The following is a 25,355-nucleotide window of genomic DNA, read 5'->3' as shown; positions in this document are numbered from 1 at the left end:
GGCCTAACCGTGGGGTCGCTAAAGTCAGGCACGTATGCCAATTTATTAAGGTAATCCCGGTAATTTCGAAACTCACGATAAGCCTGGAGTGCCATTTCGTGACTGATAAGATCCTGATAGGGCGGAACAGAGTAACAGGGGCCAACAACGCCGTGTCATCCAAAAAAACCACGAGGCCATCGGGAATGATATGACGGATCCTCAACTGCTGTGGCGAGTGAGCGACTATGGCACTGCTGTTCACCGAACTCGTTCGTCTAATCGTCGGACCGCCACTAATTGGCCAAGCAACTTTGCTTCGGATAGTTTCCGTCGTGACTCTATTTTGTGTCAGTGTTTACGAGAATGCATCTCCAGTGGTCAACCCGTGAAGCACGCGGTTGCTTGTATGAAACCCTATAGAACTGTGATCTGTTTAAGTAGACGTAAACGAGATTGTTAGAGAAGGGTGATGCAGCGTAATTCGTTGTACGTCCTTGTTCTAATGATTACCCCACCCACCCACCCAACACACACACACACACACACACACACACACACACACACACACACACACACACACACACACACACACACACACACACACACACACACACACACAATCATGCCTTCATCCCTCGAAGAAACGAATAATGGACAAATCAATAAGTTCATTTAAATCAGACTAGCAGATTCAAACACTAACATACACATTCACGGATTATAATCAGTGATAAACGGTGATAATTATCACCGTTTATCACTGATTATAATCCGTGAAAGATAAGCGAGTAATCAAAGATACGTTTATTTAATACTCTTTTCGTTGCTTGGTGCATCGCACATTCCCATATTTTACCTCATTAGAAGTTTATTGTTGCGAATAGTTATCTTTCTTAGTTAAAAGGCTTCAGTTACTTGTCCAATATTAGTATAAGAATTATGATTGTGTTTTCGCAAAGCATTTAGAAACCGAGAGTTCTGAAATGCTTGTCGATAATGGGCTTTTCTTTTTCTTTTCAATTTAAGAAGGCTTTCTGGAGCATTGCTGATTTTGCTTATCCCCTTCACTCAATTCATGACAATTTATTTTCTTTGTCAACTGAACCATAAAAACTTCAGATAAAAAGAAAAAAATAACACCATTATCTTAATTATTATTAAGAGTAGATTTATTTATTATATTTTTACATTTAATGTCTTTCTTCCTTTATTATCTTAATAATGACAAATGTTATATTATTTAAATTTTATTTCTTTAAATGAGAAAAAAATAACTGCGATAATATTTTTAATCGAATTTAGTGTAATGAGACTATAGAAATTAATATAGAAAAATCAAATGAGGATTCAAATAAAACATGATTCATAATAAATTTCTAGTTTTATAATTATTATTATTATTGTTATTATTATTTGAAATAATAACAATATTTCAAAATAAGGTTCTAAAGTGAGTGCAACAAAACGAACAAGACAGCTCTTATGAACGTGAACAAATATTATAAACAAACATTTTCGGGCTTAGGGTTATATTAGCTTCGCGATTTTCAATAAAGAAAAGCAAAACGGGGGATATTTCTTGTTATTGTATACTTCTTGGAAAAAAAGTCGACGTAAATCCCATGAGCAAAGTGCATGTAACGAGTCATGTGTTGCAGCAGGTATAAATTGGAAGAATATGATCACCCCCAAGTCAGTGCAACTGTGTCGGGGCGAAATGGCTGAGAGAAAGGAACTGACAGAGGTTGAAAAATGAGTTGTGATAGGATGTTATGTTGCAGTCCTATCTGTCCGGCAAATTGTTGGCCAATTGGGCCAACCTAGGTCAACAATCATACTAAGATGATGATAGCATACTGAGATGGAACCGCAGGAGTTCAACTGCAGTGCTACACGCAGTGGACGACTCACCACACTCACCGCAAGTAACCGTAGGATACCGCGAAGGATAATATGCAAAAACGACCATTCGTCAGCCAACACGTTGAATTCTGAGTTGCGGGCATTCACTGGAACACGAATCTGCACAAACCCATTCGGATCCGAGGCTCACAACATGGATTTCCATGGCAGGACCGCAATAAGCAAGCTACAGATTACGTAAACTGTCATGCAATGTCATCTTCAGTGATGCAAAGATTGTGTACAGTGCGATGTGGAAGCTTGAAAAGCTATGCTAGGCAGCGACAAATCACGCTGCGCCCTCTACCAAGCAGATGGACGGGTGTGGGAGAGGCCAAGTGATCGTCTTTTACCAGAATGCGTAGCCCCAACTATGAAATTCTAAGTTGGATGTGTGATGATATGGTCCTGTTTTGGCCTCGGGTCGCTGTTTGTGGTGCCACGAACATTGAACCCCGATAGGTATCTGAACATTATGGACAGTTTGATTATTCCTACTTTGTGGCGTTTCTACGGAACTGACCATTGTCTCTTTCATCAACACATTACCCAGAGTCATTAAGGCTGCTGTTGTATCTGCTTGGTTTTTGTGAACATGAACGTCACCACACCTGACTGGCCTCCTCCACAGAGCCCTGATCTCAATCCTAATGATTATCTGTGGGATGAACCGGAGTGTCCGGTGAGATGAAATTGGACCATCGCCCCACAATAGTCCAGTCCTCTTTACGTTCCTACAGGAAGAATGGTCCAAAATTTTCCTTTGATCGTTATTGTACGCTTATGTCCCGTAGAATTGTTGCATTCATCGCAGCGAAAGGAGGTCCTATATCTTATTAATCTTGGCGCCATGTCTATTTGTTTCTCACCCTGGATGTCCGTTGACTTCTTTCCAATCAGTGTGTACATATCTAAAGCGAATCTTTTTGATTTTGGAGTAACCTTTCAAAATAAATAAATAAATAACTTTGAGGACAACCTGCCAACTCAATTACAGCATCACAGATTCGGATTTGGGAATGCCTGTCGTAGAGGTTTCATCAAAATGCTGAAGGGCTGGCTTTCTCTTGTTGCAACACACTCACAGTGAAAGCAAACTAAAAAAACCTCGCACCTATTATTAAACTAAAATAATGTGACCTTCTGACGTATAAGCAATACCCGTGATTCTGAAACACAAATTATCCGTGTATATAGAAAGTGCCATAGTAGCTGGTCAATGATGCAGATTTAAGAGTTCTTGCTAAATTATCTCCATGAATGGATTTCTTAGGAAGTATACCAACTATGCTAGATGGAGCTCTTATTCTGTTTGGAATTTCGCAGGACAATTAAAGACTGCAGTTTGTGTGCCAGCTGTGCGTGTTATTCGGAATAGTTTATTTTACAATAGATTAAATTCGAGATTCTGAAAGAAAGAAAAATTCCTGTCTTGGATCACCTACCTAATCTTCACTGAAGAAACTTTTTAAATGTTCTTCACATCCTAAACGGGATTTTAAACGGGGTCTTTCCAGTTAAAGGATAGTTGTGTTTCTACACAGGTAGTGTTATACAATTTGCATGTCCTAATCGTTCTGATCGTTTTGAAAATTTCGCACTCTTTTTTGCGATTGACCACAGGTAGATTTGCTTGATAATAACCAGGTTTTTAACTCTTATACAATTGTGCATTCTTTATATCGGATTAAATATACAATTGTATACGAGTTAAAAACCCGGTTATTATCAATCAATTTTGTACTCTCTAACTGATCAGATTCATCTGCTCCCTATTTGGGAATGCGTGATAGAGGTTCTTTAGGGATTTGAAATTATGAAAAGAAATTATAATTTATAGCTTCCTCTAAGAAAATGAAAATAAAAATATTTTCCAAGTATTGTATAACGTATTAAGAACGGTTTAAGAACGAAAATTACTGTACCGCGGTATATCCCTTCGGTACATGCACATTGAAGTTTATTCCTCTTATAACTGTTTATATAGAATACAGGTTTATATTAATCCGAGTTGAATTTTCGATAATTCCGTTGTTTTTAAGAACTGTCATATCTGTGGCATATTCACTTTATTCCAAGAATTCTTTAGCGAGCAGGTACATCCGACAGGTGTGTAAAAAAACGTTCTCTGCCAAGAAGACCAATTTGGACTTTTTTTTACTCGAGATATATCATATTGTTTTCCTTAACTTTACCATTACAAATCGCCCAACCTCCGTAGATCAGTAGGTATCTAAGCTGCCCTTTGCCCTTTATCAGAACTTTTCAGCTAAAGGTGAGTTAGTCCGTCTCGCACTGAAGTGTAAGGATTTCCCAGCCCCAAAACTCGGGTTTTTCCCTGCTGGTGAACCGTTCACCAGCGGGGAACCCGTGGCCTGTGGAGCAATTTCTACCTCTTTCAAAATATTCCATACATTTAACTGCGTCGACTTTTACTTACCCTGTGCGAATGGAGAATCAAGAAAAGCGCCTGTATTAAATTTCTCTCAAATTCCTCCCAGCTATGAGTTGTTGGTCGCTGACGTCATTTAAAGAAACAGATGGTGGCATTTCGGTATCAGTTTTCAGCCAAATGTTATGGAGAGAAAGAGGAGGTAAAGAACTGTGAGAAACAACTGATTTTAAGACATGTCGAGACCTGCCGAATAAAACCAAGCATAAGCTCGAATTCATCCGAGTTAGTAGTACCCTATTCCAGCCGCTTTCAGTCAATACCGATCGAGACATATGACAGGTAAGTTTTGCGAAGTGTTTGAGTTCTTCCCTAGTACCTAGGTGTGGGTGATTTGTTGGTTTTGTCATTTTTGTCAGTTAATTCTGAAGCGTATCACTCGATAAAGTGATTATAGACTGTGGTAATCAGAGTTCAGTATTTTAAGAGTCCAACCCGAAGTGAGGATTATTCTGCATTCAAATAAGATTTTTTTGTTTTTTATATCTATTTACCATCGTAATCTTTAAATGGATGCGATATATCCATTTTCCCTATATTTTACTGTTTACTAATACATTTTCAAGTATTTTCTCCTACTTTCATCTCCGATGCTGAAAGCGTAATTTGGCTAACTCACCCTAAAATAAAAAGAAAAGTAAACAGATTTCGTCTGCCGTTCTCAAAGTCTTTCTAGTAGCGAATGCGGTTCTGGAGAGGTGAAAGGTTGAAGATCACTGGCCTAGAGAATACAAGCAGTTGACAAACATAGTATGCTATGCAGATGTAGTAGGACCATATGTAGATAGTAGTAGATAGTATGTACTATGTAGTAGATAGTAGGGCCATATGTAGATAGTAGTAGATAGTATGTACTATGTAGTAGATAGTATGTACTATGTAGTAGATAGTATGTACTATGTAGTAGATAGTAGGGCCATAAAGTATGTAGTGCTCTGTTCTTGAAGTTTATGAAGTACACCGTTCTTCTGACCCAGCTTATTATGCACAGACAGGAAGAAATCCGTCTTGGTGAACATAAAATATACATCCAGCACTATCGTTATGGCAAAGTCGGGTCGAGCAGACCATGCTTTGATACCACTTCACACAGAATCAAACAAAAAAAAAAAAGTGCTACACAGAAGTTATTATAAGTCAGAGAGATTATTCTTGAAATCAACAGAAGCTATAACACATACTCTAAACCTTAACAAGTATGGCTGTATAAATTTACCAAAAATATGGAAAACGGTCATTTTAAGATCTTATTAATATTTTTTCCCTCTCTTTTTACATGGCGTCTAATTAGGATTTTAGTTCCTTGTGTTGTCCGTTAAAAATTATTTTTAAACTAGTCCCACTGTTATACCAACTTGATGTTATTTCACGTACTGTGACAAACTGTTTTTATGCTCTGAAGATGCTGAATATAATGCCAGGGAAATATCAGCAAATAAGTTAATAAATATTTTCTTATCATTCTGTGTTGTCATCAATACCGTGAAAATAAAAAAAATCACCTATACATCCATTTATATACAGGGTGTTCGGGATAAATTTGACAGTTTCGTAAGGAAAAAGAAAATCTTCTTTGTATCTATTAAATTTAATGAATTGACAAAAAAACATTACAGGCAGAGTTAATTACAATACTATCAACAAGATTTACTCAAAATAACCACCATTAGCATCGATCACAGCTTCAATTCTGCTTCGGAACCTCGAACAAGCTGATGCTACAGTCTCCCTGGGAAGGGCCGCAAAAACTGTTTTAATTTTATCCATTAACTGGGCTTTTGTATTACTGGAAGTGCGATTGGTGTCTTTTTCAACTGCGCCCCATACAAAATAATCCATGGGGTTAAGGTCTGGGGAGTTTGGAGGCCAAACATTTGGACTGGTGAAGTCGTAGAAATTTTCAGACAACCATTTTTGACTTTTCCCAGAGGTGTGGCAAGGGGCCGAATCCTGCTGCCATACATACGGCCTACCATTGGCTACCCTTGTTATCCAGGGCTTGACTACAGTTAGCAACTCCACGAACAAAGCCCGAATTCCAATGCCAGGGTTCTTCAACACCTGTTCCTGCAGATTTGCGAGGAATTCTGCTGTACGAACGCAATCAGATCGTCTGCTAGGGATCTTTCTTCTTGCTACATCCTCGTAGTCACCATTGCAAGTCTCTAGTTCATGCCTGATTGTTTTTACTGTATTCAGGGAGCATTGGGCAGCAGTCGTAATATCCTTATTTTGATGGCGGGCACGAATCATCATGATACAAGTTATTCTCTTCCATGATTCAGGTGGGTTTCAGCTATCCATCCTTTCTGACATCTTGTATATGAATGAAGAAGGGTCCAAACTTTTAAATGAAGAGAAGTGTGTGTTAATACATGTAACTTACGGAAAAATATAATTAATTATACATATGTCAAATTTATCCCGAACACCCTGTACTTCGCATATACATATGAGTAAACTACTCGGCCAACCAAGAGGATGAAGGTTCAAATCCTGTCGTGGATATCGTGGACATGGATATTTGTGATTGTTTTTCAGTGGGAGATGGATTTCATAACCCAGTATGAGACCACCACCACCACCACCCCACTTATTGGGGGCCAGAAGTGGCTTGAAAAAGTTCCATCTTTAGAGAGAGTTTCGGGACTAATTATGCATAAACATATATACAAAATGTACAAAACCTTTCGAGAATGGAAGCCACATAAAAAAAAAGGTTTTCAGCATTGAATTAAGTCGATTTGTAATACCTCTGAAAATATCTGATAATTTACTAGTCGATTTTGAACGAGCGTGGATTAAGTGTATATTTTTCCAAGTTATAAATTATTCCAAGTTATTGGAATAATTTAATAATGTAAACATTATTAAATTATTCCAATAAACATTTCTGTTGATTTTATTTTTTATCGTTTAGAGCTGGTTTATCACAATCAACAGCTTACATATATTATCTGAATATTTGTGTTTTCTGAGGAGCGTTTTTTAATTATTATTTTTTTTTATTATTTATTTATTTATGCGGATGATGTTATACTTCTAAATAAATCCGCTACAAGTCTGCAAGATTCTCTGACTAAATTGAATAGCTGCTGTAATAGATATGGTATGAAGGTCAGCAATAAAAAGACAAAGACAATGAAAATAGGCAGAATCATTGAAAATGTCAACTGTGTTGTGAATGGAGAACCTGTGGAACAAGTAAAACATTTCAGCTACTTAGGCACGATTTTTACTGAAGATGGTAAATTAAATATAGAAATAGACAACAGAATCAGCAAAGCTGGTATGGTGGGAAGTCAATTGAATAAATTCATATGGAATAAGAGAGAAATTAGTCGGAACACTAAATTAGCTGTATACAAGACAGTGTTCAAACCAGTTTTAACTTATGGATCTGAGAACTGGGTCAGAAGTAAAACACTTGACCAAAGACTAGAGACTGCAGATATGAGAGTCCTGAGAAAGATTAGAGGCGTGAACAGATGGCATCAATGGCAATATCATATTAAAAATGAGGATATTAGGAAAGAACTTGACATTGGTAGTATCCAGGAATGCGTTAGCAGAGCTAATCTCAGGTGGTATGGTCACTTAAATAGAATGGGAGAGGAAAGATTAGCAAAACAAGTGTTCTCTGCCAGGTTGGCAGGAAAACGACCCAGAGAAAGACCAAGATATAGGTGGATTGATACGGTACAAAGTGCCTTAGACGATAGAAATATAAGATCTGATAATGTTGGAGTCTTGACAAGTAACAGACTGATTTGGAGGAAAATTGTAGATAGGAAGTTAGTAACGATGTAATTTTTTCATGTAGTACTGTCATATCCTGTACACCCCTTGAGGGTACATGGCAGGAATCTGATGATGATGATGATGATGATTTATTTATTTATTATTATTTTTTTTTAAGCATAGGTGTTGTGCCTCGAACTACACCTTGGGAAACACTGTGGTAACTAGTAATGATATGAATTGAAGCTCTGAACGCCAATGTTAACATGTCTTAAAATGTTCAGCAATGCCCACTATTTGAGTTATACCAACTGGCAGCAATAATACGTTGTAGTTCCTGACTTCGATTAACTAAAAATGCTGCACAGCATTCAAAAATCTGTAGTATTTTGTCTTGGTTTTTAGCTGTAACGACTTTTAGGAAGAGGGCTGGAGGTGGGGAACATTAGAATGGTATGTTTCTCTTCTTCGTTAATCTTTGAAAGATGAGAACTTTAATGATCATTATCTTTGTTATATATGGGTAAAAGAGATGGTACTTTGTTTGGGGCTAGGGAGAAGGATGATGGTGATATAATAAACCAAATAGCCACTTTTTGGTCTGTTGTATCATCATCTATTAACTGTTTTGTTATTTTGATTTTTTTTCAATATGAATCTCACCCACGAAGGTTTATAATCCTATAGCACGTTTTGTACCGCAGTAGGCCAAATGTTAAATGACCTGGAAACAAAACCCTGTCCGAAACACCAGACACTGAATTTTTTCAAACTACTTCAGGCTTCCAAAGATCAAGGCGAATGTTTTCACACCCGACGATGAAAATTCATCTACCCCTTAATGACGTTCACAGATACTAGTGAGCGCACCCTGCGGTGGATTAGTGAGTAGGTACGCCATCCACTAGGCCTAGCAGGTCGGGTAAACCTGACCTCCTAAATAATAAACATGAATCCTAAGCCTGTGCTAAAAATCTTTATCCTATGAAAATTATATTTAGAACGGTAGGGTGTGTGTGTGTGTGTGTGTGTGTGTGTGTGTGTGTGTGTGTGTGTGTGTGTGTGTGTGTGTGTGTGTGTGTGTGTGTGTGTGGTGGGAAGGAATTCCAGTTCACAAGTCAAATGTGATGATTGGTAACCGTGACAATTCTATCCGTAGTTCAATATAACGATGTAAGATTTAATTTAATATTCAGAAGTAAGATAGATCTGTCTATACATGTAGAAGTCCCCTTTAAATTTTATTAATACTGAATAAGCAGTGCAAATGAAAATATAATACAATACATGCAGCAAGTATTTAGAACAATGCAAGTGATAATAATAGATAGTAAAAAATAATTCCACATGTTCCTCCGAATGTACTGAACGCGAATTATCGCGAGTGAACTTTAGGGATAGTATCCAAGGGAATAAAAAATAGATTTCTTGTTAGCTTTAATTGCCAATCAACTACCCGTGTTCAATTTGAGCCGAAACTCGATCGGTTGGAAGCACTGTCGCTTAATTCCCTCCCCCACCAAGCGAACATCTTTATATGACTTGTTTTATATGAATTAATCAGTCAAATCAGAATTCGATCAAATTTGAGTGTATCAAAATTTAAATGAAACAATCCGCCATATTTTGTGTCCAGCAGACACAGTTAATGCAATAGACAATACTAAGAATTAAGAATGTACTATGAATACAGTTCGATTTAAAAATCTTAATTTCTACGCATATTAAAATTCAAATACAGATTGTTACTACGTTTATGTCACTGAATACTTAATTTAAGTGAATACCTAATTTAACCATAAAAACGCTCGTTTTAGTAAAAATATACCAACGAAAAAAAAAAAAAAGAAAGAAAGAAAAACGAAATATACCAACGAAAACGCAATTTAACATTATTGACACGTATTAAAGTAATATTTAACATGTATTGAAGTAGTGCTTTTAAAACTACGGGTTGAGACTCATTAGTGGGTCGCGATATCAATTTAGATAGTTTTGACCAGCATTTTTATAAATGAAATATAGAAAATATCACAGTAGAACTCATAGATTTCTAGCTTAAGTTCTTGACGTTTGCCTTCATTAAAGATTTCTCGTTTCATTATAAAGATTTATATACATAAATATTAAATAAAAATCCATTTAACTGTTATACATATTGTTTATTTTCAGGGTTTTTTTTATGTTGTATTTGATGTTAAGTTTCTTACGTTTACGACTGAGAGTTCATTGGAAAATACAACTCTCTGACATTGGATTGCTTTGGTGTTGAATGAAAGTTTTTGTTCTTTTAAGGTTTCTTCCTGGTCTCTGAAGAAAGCCAACCAGTTCGAAACAACCGTCAGGCCAGTGAAACCATTATCAAATGCACTAATAAAAGGCGAATATACCAGTATTTTATGTAACTAAATTAGACGCCTGATGATAATTGCCTTAGGACAGCGATTTTCAACCGGAGGGCTGCGGCACAGCACACTGGTGGGCCGCGAGATTTATGAAAACAAATTAATTGAAAGAAATAATGTCGTAATTTGCGCATTTATTTATTAGTGTCTGGTCTTCGATCTTCTCGTGTGTGTAAATCAATCAAAATTATGCCTATTTTTTGCCAGATTATCAAAAAAATTAAAAGAATATATTTTAGTGTGCCGCAGAATTTTAAGAATTAGTCTAGGTGTGCCGTGTTATGAAAAAGGTTGAAAATCACTGCCTCAGGATACTCTCAATCAACTAAACTATTTTGAACTAATAAAAGCACACTAAAATATTTTTTGAAAAAAGAGGAGAAAAGTAAGAAAGAGGAAGATGATGAAAATTAACCCAATTATAATTGCTCATTGTGATTGCGAAATGTCATTATAGGAGGTTAGTGGTTATATCAAAGGCGTCTGGAAAATTAAGGAACTGTTTTAGTAAATATAAATCTTAAAACTCACAAGTTTAAAATGTATATTTATATATTTGTATTATCACAGTTACAGTAATAATACAGATTTGATAATCAGTACCATACTTCTTGTACATCACTCACTTCTTGTTCTTCAATGCATCCATCTCCTTAGGCGGGTAGAGTCCCCTCACAGCGAATTAATGCTGTCGGCACGCCACTCCTCTGCTGCTTCCCATTACAGCAAGTATTTATGCCTTTAGATATTTGTGTGTATGTTCCCAGGCTTGTTTTGTGGGACAAAAATCCCTCGACTTCCGTATGAGTTTGACTAACTTACTCTTTGATGGAAAAGAACTGATAAAGGTTCCTCAGGCCATTGAAGAGATTCGTCGAAGGGCTCGTCTATACGGAATGGGCCAAGGAAGCTCTTGCTTTTCAGTGAACTCTTATAAACCCAAATTTCATCATAGAAATTGTACAATTCGGGCAGAATATAAATTATTATTGCAGTTCAACGTGATCATAAAAAAAGCGCTTTTATCTTCTATCGAGATAGAGAATTTTAATAATAATTACACTATGGTTAAGGACATCTTTCTCTTATTAAAAGTAAAAATAATAAATTTTGAACTTGGAATCTCGTTCGCAGAATACAATGAAATTTGAAAAATTTGCATGAGGATAGTCATTTCAAAATTTTCTCTTCAGTTCTGTTTTATAAAATACACACATTTGATTCAGAGAAAATTCGATTGCCGACCAAAAGTCATAAGTAAATTAAACGAGATCACATTCGTATTTCAACCTGGTATTTTTCTGTTCAAATGGTGCGAGAATGAATGTAACCCCATGAAATCGTAAGATTAGAACTTTATTTAATCCCCGTCTCGCTAAGAGGATTTCGGAAAAAAACGCTCGGTTCCCTCACGTATTTTTCTCCCTACAGATGTTTGAAGTGCAACAGTATCACCGGACGCTTATCAAAATGCCTGAGCTCCTATAATACTACCCCCTTCTTATTTCTTAGTAAATTAAAACAGAATGAAGAGTGTATCTAATTTCAGGATTGTTGTTATATCCGAGTTCGTTATACAGGAAAAGAAAAGAAAACCACACGATAATAAAACAACAACAAAAAAAAGAGAAAGAATCAAGAGCATTGTCATTTATTCCCTGCTTCCATTATAGATAACACTATTTTTAATACTCCTTTCAGCACATTCGAGGATCTCAGAATAGAAGGCTGAATAAAGAGACAAATTGCCAATTTTAAACTCTACATAAACAGGAAATGTCGCGCTGAAAGCATTGGCAAAATGCTTCCTCAAATCTCTCGTTTCCCTTCCTTTCCCCCTGTGCACACGCACACTATTATCATCGCTGAAAAATTTTAATGATATTTTTGTTTATTCCTGCAAGCAAAATGATAAATCGAAGTTAGTTTATTATCTCATTGTATTCACTTCAAAAATTCTAGTAGAAATCCTTTCTTCGAACTTAAAATAATTACGAAGCCTAATTTTGTTGAAAAACAAAAATGCGCCTAATAACTTCATTCTGCACACGCCTCAGATGCGGTCATTTATTAGACTCTCTACTTGCGTCTGCCAACAAAGTACTGATATGTGCTTTTCGCCAGAATGTTCGCTCTTTTTCATCGCTGCTGCATTGTTTCTCAGGAATATTTTGCAAGAATTCATTTCAAAGAAGTTTCGAGGAGGGTTTTAATCTTTCCAGGAATTCCGGCAGAAGACAAGCACGCTTTGTTGAGTCTCGTGATTATCGCGTGACTCGGAACTCGTTTGGAGCGGCTAAGGCTATTAAGATATCTTCTCTGGCAAGATGGAATTAGTTTTGTTTGGCTTACAATCGTCCGTTTGCTACGGTGTATTTATATTATCTAGGAATGAATATTAATGTGTTCATTATGGAACAGCAGCAAGGGCTTTATTAAATGTTCCCTCTGTGATTCAGACATTTCTGTAACCAGTAGATGAAGCAGAATTTCTTTCTTTTCTCGAGAACGCGTTATTCTTTAACTTTCATTCAAGAATGTAATTCCAATGGGTATGCAGGACTTTAAAAAAAGATGAAGATTGTTTATTGTTTATTTGACGCAATCGCGTGTGCAGTTATTATGTAAGCAATGAGTAGGTAATGCATACGAATGTAAAAAGAAGGCTGCTGAGTTATAAAGAATGGATCACAGTCAGCGGCGTCAAGAGAACGAGCCTGTAAGCGGCTGTTGTTTATTTGATCGACACACAAATTACCAAAATATCTAAAACACTGGTTTTTTAAAACATAATAAATTTCAAATAAATTATATAAATGAAGTGTTAGGTCCGTTCTGATCATTTTATTTCATTATTTTCACTTCGGTAGAAGTTTTCATTAAAAGCTCCCGTTTTGGAAGTTTCGTTAAATTATATCTACGAGTATGAAGCGATTTCAAAAAAAAAAAAAAAATTACTAAACGTAGTTCACTGTTACTGTTTTGCTGATGGCACACACGAGTACATTTTGCCGAACAACTAAAGTGCTGTTAGAAAAGCGAATACGTAACAAAAATCCACACCGACTAAAGAAGCGAGAATGATTGCAAAGCCCACCCAACAGATGAATTTGTAGGTGCATTGCTTCAAGCAAAACACACAATCCCACCAGCACTTAAGTACTCAGGTGCTCGTGTTTCATGACTCGCTAGTTTAATTCATTTTACCAATTGTTTTGGTAATTTTGTTTCTCTGAGTGGAGGAGGGAATCCATGAATATAAGAAATATTAAGGCAAGCTGTGAGTTCCAGTGTTTGTAAACGTCCTCTGGAGGTATTTTAAAAGTCTTTGGGTGGTAGATGACTTTGATCGTCTGATGTGAGACACCATCATCCTACTTACCACAGCAAGGACGAAAAATTTGCAAATCTTCGTGGGTGCAGTTATCATAAAAATTAATTTATATAATAATTCTCTCTCTCTCTCTCTCTCTCTCTCTCTCTCTCTCTCTCTCTCTCTCTCTCTCTCTCTCTCTCTCTCTCTCTCTCTCTCTTTGTCATATTGCTGTCTCTTGGACGCTGTATGGTCGTACCCGATAAGTTGTGAAGTTTCTACTAGAAGAAGAAGTGGTAAGTTAGCAACTTTCTTTCCACATCAGATTAGCAAGACAATGACAAACATCCATGCTCATTGTGCGATTTTTACCAGCTCTCCCACCACAACCTGTTATTGGAAGAGCGGATATACTGTTCATTCGACCAACCAGGCCGGCAATAATCAGTGGCGTACCCAGAGGGGGGAAGGGGGGGGGAAGTCCGCCACGTGCACCAAGCTGAATGGGAGCCAAGAGCATGGAATATCTTTACTATTCACCAGATATTTGTATAAAAATTTTTTATCATATTCGTAAATATTTTTTCAATATTTGGTGCTAAATACGACATACATATATAATATGTAGATAGTTAATTCGAATTCAAATCAAAAAGCGCGAATTTTGTTTAGTTACTTTTGTATTATTGCAACGTCAAAACTAGAGGGTACATAATATTCTAATTTACAGTTGGTGTGGATGAAGTAGTGTGGTGTTAAGATAGAAACAAGCGTGACCAATCAAAGCAAGGCGAAGACCAGCGGAACAATTTCGTAGTAAAATCACACATTATTTATCCAAACGAATAAGTGTACACATTCGTATTTTTGTGTTTATAGTTGGTGATAGAATACTGGTGTTGAAAATAGACTGTTATAAACAAACTTGGAAGAAGAAGTATTTTTGCGTTTGTACTACCTTGCAGATACAGTCGTAAGTACGGTTTTTAAAAGTACAAATTTAAAACTTTTTTCCTACTATTATTTGTTTATTTGCTTCTTATCGATACAATCTATACTAGTCAAACATTAATCAAACCCTTTTTAAAAAATTATAAGAACATGAAACAACAAAGACCAAGTAGATATCAAAAAAGAAAATTTTTAAAAAATTAAAGAAAAAGCTGTTACAAATATGTCGAGAGCTATTATAAAATACATAATGCCAGCGACATTAGTTTCAACCATAGCTGATGAAATAGAAGAAATAGCGGCGGAAGAACGGCAAGAAATGGAAGCTACTTGGAAGTCTAGTAGGATAAGAAAAATTAATGATTAAAAGAATATTGAACTCGATACGACAGAAGCAATAGAACAACAAGTTAAGAACGTTAATAGCACCACAAGAAATGGAATGGACAAATACAAATGAAATATTCTGCGATTTTGCTGCTTGGTCAATCCCAGTAGCAGATGAAATTAAAATTGATATTATTAAGCAAGGAAGTGAAGTATTTCAAAATAAAGATGGACCTTTTGATGACAGATAGATCTAGAATAGGAATTAAAGGAGATCGTCGCCAACTTACAAAATCATGGTTTTATAAAGAACTACCAAATAGCGAAAATGTTCTTAGAACTTGGATGGTTTATTCTCAGACAGCAAAAAATTTGTTCAGTTTTTGTTGCCGTTTATTTGCCTGTGGCGATACAACTAGAGTATCGAGTTTTGCGAATGGTTTTAATAAATGGTAGAAATTAAATCCACAGATTTCGCAACATGAAACTTCGGAACAACATCTTAATTGCTTAGAAATGTGGAAAACTTTAGCAACAAGGTTAAAATTGAATAAGACTATAGATTTAAGTTACTCGAGATCAAACTATTAAGGAAAAGACAAGAATGAAGGATGTTTTGAAGAGAGTTTGGATGGATTTCTCTTTTTGGCTAGTCAAAATCTTCCGATTCGAGGTCAAGAGAAGATTCGTCAGTGAAAAATAAAGGAAATTTTTTGGAATTAATTCAGTTTCTATCTCATTATGACCCTGTTCTAAAAGAACATTTATTAAGAACTGAACATTCTGCTCTACATAATAGGAGATACAGCTCATACTTATTTCCCAGAATCCAAAATGAAATCATAAATTGACTAGGAAACCATGTAAAAGATTGGCGGACATAAAAAAGGCTAAATATTACGGGATCCTTTTCGACAGTACTCCTGATGTATCTCACGTGGATCAAATGTGTGAAGTTATCAGATACGTGCACATCGAAATTGGAAAAGTTGAAGAAAGGGAGTCATTCTTAGGTGTGTTTTTTTCTATCTCAGGAAAAAATGCAATTGATATTACTTCTGACATTCTGAAGAAATTAGAAGAGGACACACTTGACATCAACCTATGCCGTAGCCAGGGATATGATAATGCTGCAACCATGTCTGGAATTCATGGTGAAGTTCAACGTAAAATAAAAAGTATCAATTCTGAAGCGTTATTTATGCCATGTGCAAATCACTCACTTAATCTTTGTGGAGTTCATGCTTTTGGAAGCATTTCTACTTGTGTAACATTTTTTTTTTTTTTTTTGCAGTTTTACAAGATGGTGATTACACGCTGGCAAGTTTGGGAATATGTTTTGAATTTGAAGTATCTTGTATGAGGCATTATGCCTGTTAATTGTGTGTTCTCCGAACGGTCTCGGTGTGTGTTTTGTCTTGCGAAGGAAAACGAAAAAATCCGCGCATGAAACATTCTAACGCATCTTCAATTAAAGACATTTGCCCTTATAAGGATTAAGGGCAGCCCACATCGGCATCCAACATGTTTCGTGGTCTTTCCAACTGTGACACGGAAGCGCATGTTGCACTAATTCCGAATGCTTGCTCAAAAATCTTAGAAATAATAAATTACATTTTTTATGAAATATCTCGCAATCAAAAATGTCTCACGTGTAATCAAAATTTACATTTCATTTCCTTTCAGATACGAAAGCAGCTTGCTTTATTTACGCGACGACTCACAATTGAAGACGCCCAAAAAAGATAGTCGAATGAAGTGATTAAAATGTAAAACAAGGATGATATTCAACAAGCTAGAAGATATACTTGCTCCTCTTTCTTCGAACTCGGGGGAATGATGATAGCTATGAAGTTTCAGTTATTTTAAACCTTTATTTTTTATTTTACATTAACTTTAATATTTTAGCTCTGTAAGTTTTGTTTTTAATATGCAATGAATGAATTTTCTCAGTTGTGTAAATACCTTGTGTACACAAATTACAAATATTCTGTCAACGCCTTTTTTATGCCTAAAAAACAAAAAGACAAGAAGGAGAAAACAAGAAGTCGTCCTGTTTTATGGTCAAGTCTAGTAATATGACTTAAATTGTGTCATTGAACATCTTTTGAAGGTGGATGATCATCGTTGCGTCATCAGTCGTTCTGCGTATTTGAGGTTCCGAAGTGGCTTTAAAGGCCAGCGTTTTCGAGACAACGATTTCAGATAATTTAACGCTCAGCTCATTCAAGTATTAATGTTCTGTCTGTTCTTACGTGGAGGGGACTGTCTTGTTTCTTTATTTCGTGTTATTTATTTTTTCCTCATTCGGTAATTCGAGTATCACTTCGCAAACCTCGAATGAGAGCAAGCAGCTTATCGTGCTCAATGAAAGTGCGAGGACTCTAAAGATGCTCATCTGAAGCTCTCGCAGGGGTACACTGAAAGCTTTTGCGATAGGGAAGAAAAGTCACGGTTGCATTCCTGTTCTCGTTATCTTAAAAGTATCACTTCCTCCAGTTTGTTAAAGTTCCACGTTGTTTTACCAAAAATTTAATGACACTTCAAGAGGTACTCTTAAGACACGCTCAACAGCAAAGGAAATGGGGAAGTTGAATTTTTACTGAAAAAGGGGATAACAGATCAGGCTAGTCGATCAAGAAACATTCCAAGTGAAGCAGCTATGTGTGTGTGTGTGTGTGTGTGTTCAGACAGTCTACCAACGTATCAAATCTCCTTTAACACTACTGTTTTGAAACATCATTCGTTTTGGAATAAATCACAAAATGGTCTATCCAAGTGGAAGCACATGAAGAGAGCAAGCGGGGACGCAAATGTTTTGAAAACGTTGCCATTTAAAATAACATCTTAATAAACCTCCTTTCTCCATTAATGCGAAGGCTTATCCCACTGATTCCCTCTATCTATTCTGCATTCGCATCTTTGCCTCAGTTGTATTGCAGCCGATCAGTCAAGGTTAGCGTGGTGCAAATGAAGACGAGTGCTCAGTTCTTGAAAAAGGAACGACATCGAACTGTCATTCATAGAAGTTTGCACGAGTTCGCTTACATCGCTATTACTGGCGGTGAGCGTATTGATCATAGTTGTGATAAGGGACGTACGTGCAGGGAGACTAATGTAAGGCTGGAGATAATGTTCGCGGCGATCTGCGAAGTGGGGAAGTAAGGGTGGGGTGTACGATTGTTTACCGAACGGTATGAACCGATTCAAACGATGCTGTTGGAAAGTCAAATAGACTATAAGTGCACGCTACTTCTGCAGCTTTCTTTGCCGGGTGCAGTGCGGAGAAAACATTTGCCGCTTGCATAGGCAGTCAGTCGTAGAACGTCGAAGATAATATGGCAGGGATTGACAGCATGCTAAACCTGGCATTATCATTATATAGATGATTCGGATTATATATTTTACATAGAGACGGGCATCTTCTTCCAATATGCCTTTTATTTATGCTGGACTGTCAGGTTGCAGCAGCCACTGTCTTGTCGTGTATTGAGAAGCTCAGTAAGAAGATATTATGCAAATAAGTTGAGATGACAAGTCGTAGATCTTGTTTGACAGTGTGGCAGGAAGGAATGGTTATATTTAGGTACATTCTATGTAATACATTCGCATGTATATAAACCTTCACATATTTGCGCATATATGTATATATTTAGCATATGAAGGTCGTCAAAGATAAAATGAGGAGGGTAGAAATAGCTGTCATGATCATCGAAGTGTATCGAAAGGAGTGAAATTTCTAATCTCATGACCTTGTAGATGGGTTTCTGAACATCTGTCTCACAATTGCTTATTCAGAATACGAATTCGACCGCACTTATTATGCGTGATTTCCAAAACATGACACCTTCTCATCTTTCAGCAATCGATTGCTTCTTCAATACATATTTGGTGTAACTAACTCCCCTGGTAAGTGGAAATGTGAAACCTGCATGACGGAAATTCTTATAAAGAGAATAGGTTTCTTTGACAGTTAACAAAGAAATCATTGACACACTCTTCTCATCATCTTTGCCATAATGTTATCACTGCCAATAACTGTATTGTGACGGCTACCTATAGCGCTTCCATATCTCACTCGCAAGAATAATGCGATATTTTGACCTTAAGAAGTAAAGCCCAAATTCGAATTACATCAGGCTCGAAGCCCACTTCTAAAGACATTTCGATTAAAGGCGACTTAGCCTATTTTATATTAAGGGTGAGGTTTTTTTTCACAGACTTGATGGAGAACACACGTAGTTAAGCGGCATAATATACTGGCCTCTTGTGCTACTATTTCCTACTTTGTAACTCTAACAAATTCAAATACCTGTTTGTAATCTTTCAGGTTAAAGAGTTTGCTTTCGTGGTCTGTAAATTCTAGCATAGTTCTCTTCCGATTTCATATTATAATTATACATTATGGGCTCTTCAAAATATTTTATGGAGGCCATAATACATATGTCAGATCAGTAACCTCGCCGGCGCAATCAACGTTGTAGGATCACAATACACTTATGACAGTGTATATATACATAAATCTTATTTATTTATTTATTTTTGTTGACTATAAGCAGTGCCTCATTCGCAAACTTGAAACAGTATTGCAAACAGAAGCAGCTAGCAAGTTTGTACATCATCGTTAACAGCAATCGCTTAATTTCCCGCGTGTTTGTGTTTATGTTGGATATTTGAATTGATGAGCAGATTAATGGGATATCACTGACCTGATGGGCGAGGAGGTTTATGATGGATGATTATGAGGATACATGGATGCTTACGAAGCTGCTTTAGGAAACAGATGTTTTCATCTTTCAGACTATCAACCTGATATTTGAAGTAGTTCGTGAAGTTCCAATTTTGGCATCTTTAAAGCCAGATTTCAAGCCATCCAGAAGTGCTGTACTTTTCGAACTTCCACAAGTAAGATTGCAACATAAAACGGTTGCAAAATTGTATGACACATCATGTGTCGTGTGTAGGTTATATAAAGGATAAAGAATCTTTTGACATGCCTCAAACTGTGCAAGATATTGTTTTTTTTCTGCCTTTGGAGAAGACAGAGCGAAAGAAGCTGTTCTACAGAATGTGTAGAAGAAAGGATGGAATGAGGAACAGAGATAGAGAAGAAATGTTGATTTTGTAAGGTATTTTGTAAGGATTTTGTAACCTAGACAACAAATGGCTATTAAACAGCAGCTGCTGGTGTGAGAATTCTTACAATCTGGCCCTTGAGAGAATGTGGTTGGAGTGAATTTTTTAAAGCAGAGGTCAGTAGTTAATTAGAATGGCTTCTTCTGGAGAACATCTACATTCTTAAGTAGGTTTATGTTTACCGAATTAATGCGTCAGCAGTATTTTAAGGTTGGACAACTTTGGAATTTGTACAATGTTGACAGTTGTATAAGTGAGAAGTAGTGCTTTTAGAAGAAAAAACCACACCGGTTTCTGAAGGCTGAAGAAACTGACTCAGATGCCTATGTACTAGGAAAGGCAAGAGATGTAAGATATAAAAAAATTCAAGAAGAGACATCTGTAAGAGGAAAAAGTGAAGTTGGTGAAAGAACTAACGAAAGGCTATGTTCGGTTAGCACTAAAATTTATAAGATTATCCTCGCCTCACCGAAGAGTCATGGGCATTGAAATTTATGGCATTGCTTATCTGGAAGCTTCAAATGATTGTGCAGTAAAAGGTTTATCAAATGGAGAAGAGGAATGGAGCACACTTTCATCAGCAAAGATATGGATAGGATTTAAAGTCAATGACAGGTCATTTATCTATAGGATAAATGACCTGTCAGAGTCCTCAGATCATCCAACCTTGGTGGGGAAACATAAGAAGAGAAAGCCATCTACTATGACTCGTAATGAGCAGGAGTTAGCTGGCAACTCAATTGCAATGAGTAGAAGGCAGACCATAAGATAGTCTGCCTTCTACTCCTTTTCTACTGCCTTTCTGATATAGAGCAGACTATATATCAGACCCTATCAAATGCCTTAGAAGTTTCAAGAGCGACCGCTAGAATTTCTCCAAACCTTTTCATGGCCTATGTCCACCGATGATAGCTAACAGAATCAAGATTCAAGAGTGGCAAAATCTTTATTTCTGCTCATTAATCAGAAAGTGGTGAGGACAGTGGGTTTCTGATAACCATTCTGTGATTTTTGAGAGATAACAAAAGCAACTCGGATGGCGGTTTGAAAGTAGCGCTTGTTATTGAAAGGTTAAGGTATATTCGGAAGAGAGTAAATCAATATAGCATTCTTGGAGGTAGATGGGCTATCTTTATTTGACTATTGCTATTGGTAGATGCTTTGGTATCCCTTCCAGTTTGATCAGTGGGAAGCCAGTTTGTATTGTGGGCTTTAAGATCCTTAATGAAAATGACTTCACTGTTTAAATATTGAAACAAAAGAGGTCAACGTGATTATCAGAATTTGCAGAGGGACATAAACACAAATGCAACAAAATGTAACAAAGAAATTTTGAGTCAAATCTGATCAAACAGTATAGATTCGAGATTCTCTCACATGGAATGTCTGCCGAATATACACATGCCGCTCTTGTGACGGAAGAAATTGTATAAGTATACTTGAGGTATAAGATATACAGATAGTTGAGGACCTGGTTGTTATTGAGATCGCTATCTGGGATTCTGTTAGCTTTGGTTTCGATTACTGCAAATGTGGTGCAAGTAATTTATGTTGATGTTTAAATAAAAAAAATTTTAATGAAGTGAGTAGAAACTTTTGTATAATACTAATATTGTTTCTGTTTTTTGTTATTTTTTGATTTATAGCTGCATTTTTTACTTTCTTAAAAAAGTTTTTTGTGAGAGTTTTTTTTTTAAACTCTATTTGATTATATTGTTATTTATTGTTTGTAAGCAGCAAGGAGTAAATATAGAGTAATGGACATGCTGCTGGAGCCTCCGTAGGTTAGTCAGTATAGACGAAGCCCTTTGGTCGGAAACACCTGGATTCGATTCCCGTCCGTGACGTGAGGAACCTTTATCTGGTCACTTTCGACTAAAGTGGAGTTAGTCGGTCTCATGCAGAGGTAGGGTTTTTTCCCACCGGGAAACTCGGGTTTTTTGTCCCTCAGAACAGGCAAACCGGCCCCGTGAACACACATGGATTAAGTTATAAATATGTCCCAGCCATATGCCGGTCCTGAGCCTGGAAAAAAATTGGGAGGTTGGGGAATGCAATGGTGAACTACCCTGTAAAAATCTCACCAGTAATATTTTGTGGGCAATGCCTACATAGTCACCTACGGTCGGAAACGACTGAAATGGAAAATCAGAAATCAGACTTGCTGCTGGAATTGAAAAGCTAATGAACGTACCACCTACACAGAGAGAAACCAGACTCCTATTCACGAATGGTCACAACAGATCTTTTCCATATCACTATATTCGGTTTCCCCCTCTAGGTACGACTTGGTTCACTAAGTGACAGCAAGATATGGTGTATCATTGAAGGGATACGCCAAATTTCACGTGGTTTTTTTGTCCTCCTCACACTCCATATGAAGAAGGATGACAAAAACCTGAGCCCTTACTGTAGCGTCCAAACATGGCAACAGGCCACCTTTATTATTATTATTATTATTATTATTATTATTATTTATTGCAACTCTTACCCAATGAAATGTTTAAACCTCTCATATATTTAGTATTTGGGGTGGCATTAAATGTATACAGGATTAAACCCTACCTTGGAGATCAAACGTGGCGCTTTAACAAAACAACTTCAGGCCTCCAGTGGATCACTAGTTTGAGATCCATGCTAGTGGATCTCAAACTAGTGATGAAAATCACCTACCACCCAGAGACATTCAGAAAACTCCCTTGTACAGCGTGATATTCTGTCCACTCAGTCAACTAAGCCTGCTAATTGCTCGGTATAGTGCTAGGAATGTCCACTTTGAGTTTATGTTTCTTTTTGTCGTCTTCTGTCGTATTCCAAGCAAAGCAAACGAATAACGAACAAAATGGTCATCATAATAGAATAATACCGATGTCTGTTATTCCTGTTATCGAACAAATTCCATTATAATAAGCAATGTAGTGTTCCAGTTACTCAGGAGTATTTAACAATGGAACATGAAGTACATTGTTATTTCTAGTGAGCATCTCGTAGAGAAACATTTTAATCTCATTCTTCTTCTTCTTCTTCACGAATCTAAATCTTTTTAAGAGTAAAAGGGATGGATATCAAAAGCACGTATTTACATGCTTTCTCAAACTAGCAAACAAACAAAACTTTCAAAGGGAAACACAATAAACCAAAATATATTTTTACAGAAAGAGCGCGAGGAAATTTCATATTGCACATTGCTAAAATTCCAGCCTTACGAACGAAGATGGGATTAAATCTCTTCCAGGAAAGCGCGCAACGTTTTATAGCGCATTGACACTAAGTTCCTATTGAAGTAACCGTATGTTTACTTCAATAGGAGCTGTACTTTCTTTACTTTCTTCTGCAAGAAACAGACAAACCAACAAGAGGACAAACACATTTGTCTCGCATAGACTAATATATTTGCTTATGGCGATTGTTGTTATTTGTTAATTTCATGCAACACTAGCGCTGCTCAAATTAGCGTTTTCCTTGATGACAAAGCTTTTCGAGTTCTTATACTAACTGCTACATCTATTTAACATTCAGAATTGAATATTGAGAGTTCAATAGGTACGGTATATTTCTGCCCAGTCAAATTTTCCTCTTTTTTTTTTTTCCCCTCGATTCTTACAAAAGGTTGCAAAAGTGTACCATATTAGTACTGTGCATGGACTAAGGGCTACTAGATAATTCGGGAATCCTACTCCACGGAGAAAATAGGTTACTCTTTTCAAGTCACTTGTGGTCTTCACTAAGCAGGGGTGGAATTTAACGCGCAACGCGATGAAAATCATTTGATTGGGGGAGGGGTTAGTATTTGATATATTATTTTTTTTTTAGTTTAATTTTTTGGAATACGGCCGAAGCAATTATTGCTATGAAGTCAGTGTATTGTGTCTGTTAACTGCTTGTCCTGCAGTGCCTGTTTTGTAGAAAGAAAAAGCAAGATACTTCTATAGAGACCAACTATTTAACTTTTATTTATAGAGATTCCGGCGTATTAGAAGAGATTGAAACCCATATTTTTCCACCTGAAGCAGCAACGTTGCTTCGTTCTCGTGATTGTGCTACAAGGACTCTCTAAACTAAAAGCAAGCTTCGAACTCTGTTTTTTTTTTGCTTCTTACGAAACGCCAGTTTCCTGTGTCAGACTTTTATTTTCTTGCTTGATTTAAACATACAGATTTTCATGTATTTTCATTATGGCTAGCGAAGTGGGACAAGAATTATTGTGAATTACGGATGAAACGTAGGTTATAAGACCAATGTGTTATGTCTGTTAATTAATGTGTTCTTCTGAGAGGTTTTGTTTCTTTTGCGGGATAAAAACACTCCAAGTGGATTATCCGGATTATTTCCACCTCCGCGGGAACGACTTAGTCTTTCCAGCAGAAGGATTTTTCCGTTACAACAGCTATAGAGGCTCTTGATCCAGTAGTTCGTTTTCCGCCTTCCAGTGGGTCGTGAGCCCAATTCCATGGACATGGCTGCTTGAGAATGTTTTTAGGTTGCAGATGATTTCCATTGCCCGGTGTGAACCCACCATCATTCTGCTTATAAAGACATAAAGTCGCTTGAAAAATTTCGCTATTTACTCTCTAGAGAAGGGTTTCTGTATTATGTAACTCGTCCACCATACTAACGTGGTAGAGAGGAATTTTAATAAACAAATAACAACAACAAAAAAAAAAAACTGCTGAGAAGCATTTGCAAATTGCTTTCACAATTTGTAAATTGTGAAAGCAATTTACAAATTTGCGTCTCAGTTTAAATGTTGAAATTTAGTAAAGCATTTCGCATGAAAAGAAAATCGGATGGTAGAAATGACAAAGCAATAAACAATGTAAGTTCTGTGAAAAAAATAAAAAAGTTAAAAATATTCAGTTTGCTGCGATACCGAATAGCATCACTTTCACTAATACCGAAAGATTTTTTTTTTTCATTTCCTTTTTGAACAACACTATAATAAGTAGAAAATGAAAATGCAGAAAAATATTTCACAACTTTGAGCACATCTCTTAGATTATCAAATGAGAACTTTATTATTAATTTAAAAAAAATCTGCTTTTGTTTTATTTTATTTTCATACACAAATTTTCCTTTTCACTATCTTATCATTTCCTCTTCTTTTATTCTTCTCTTTAGATATGATTACGAATATCTCTTTTCAGAT

The sequence above is a fragment of the Typopeltis vanoorti genome, chromosome 2 (assembly GCF_054136105.1).
Source record: "Typopeltis vanoorti isolate ZY-2024b chromosome 2, IOZ_Tvanoo_1.0, whole genome shotgun sequence".
NCBI lineage: Eukaryota > Metazoa > Arthropoda > Arachnida > Uropygi > Thelyphonidae > Typopeltis > Typopeltis vanoorti.
This window is presented reverse-complemented; position numbering follows the sequence as displayed.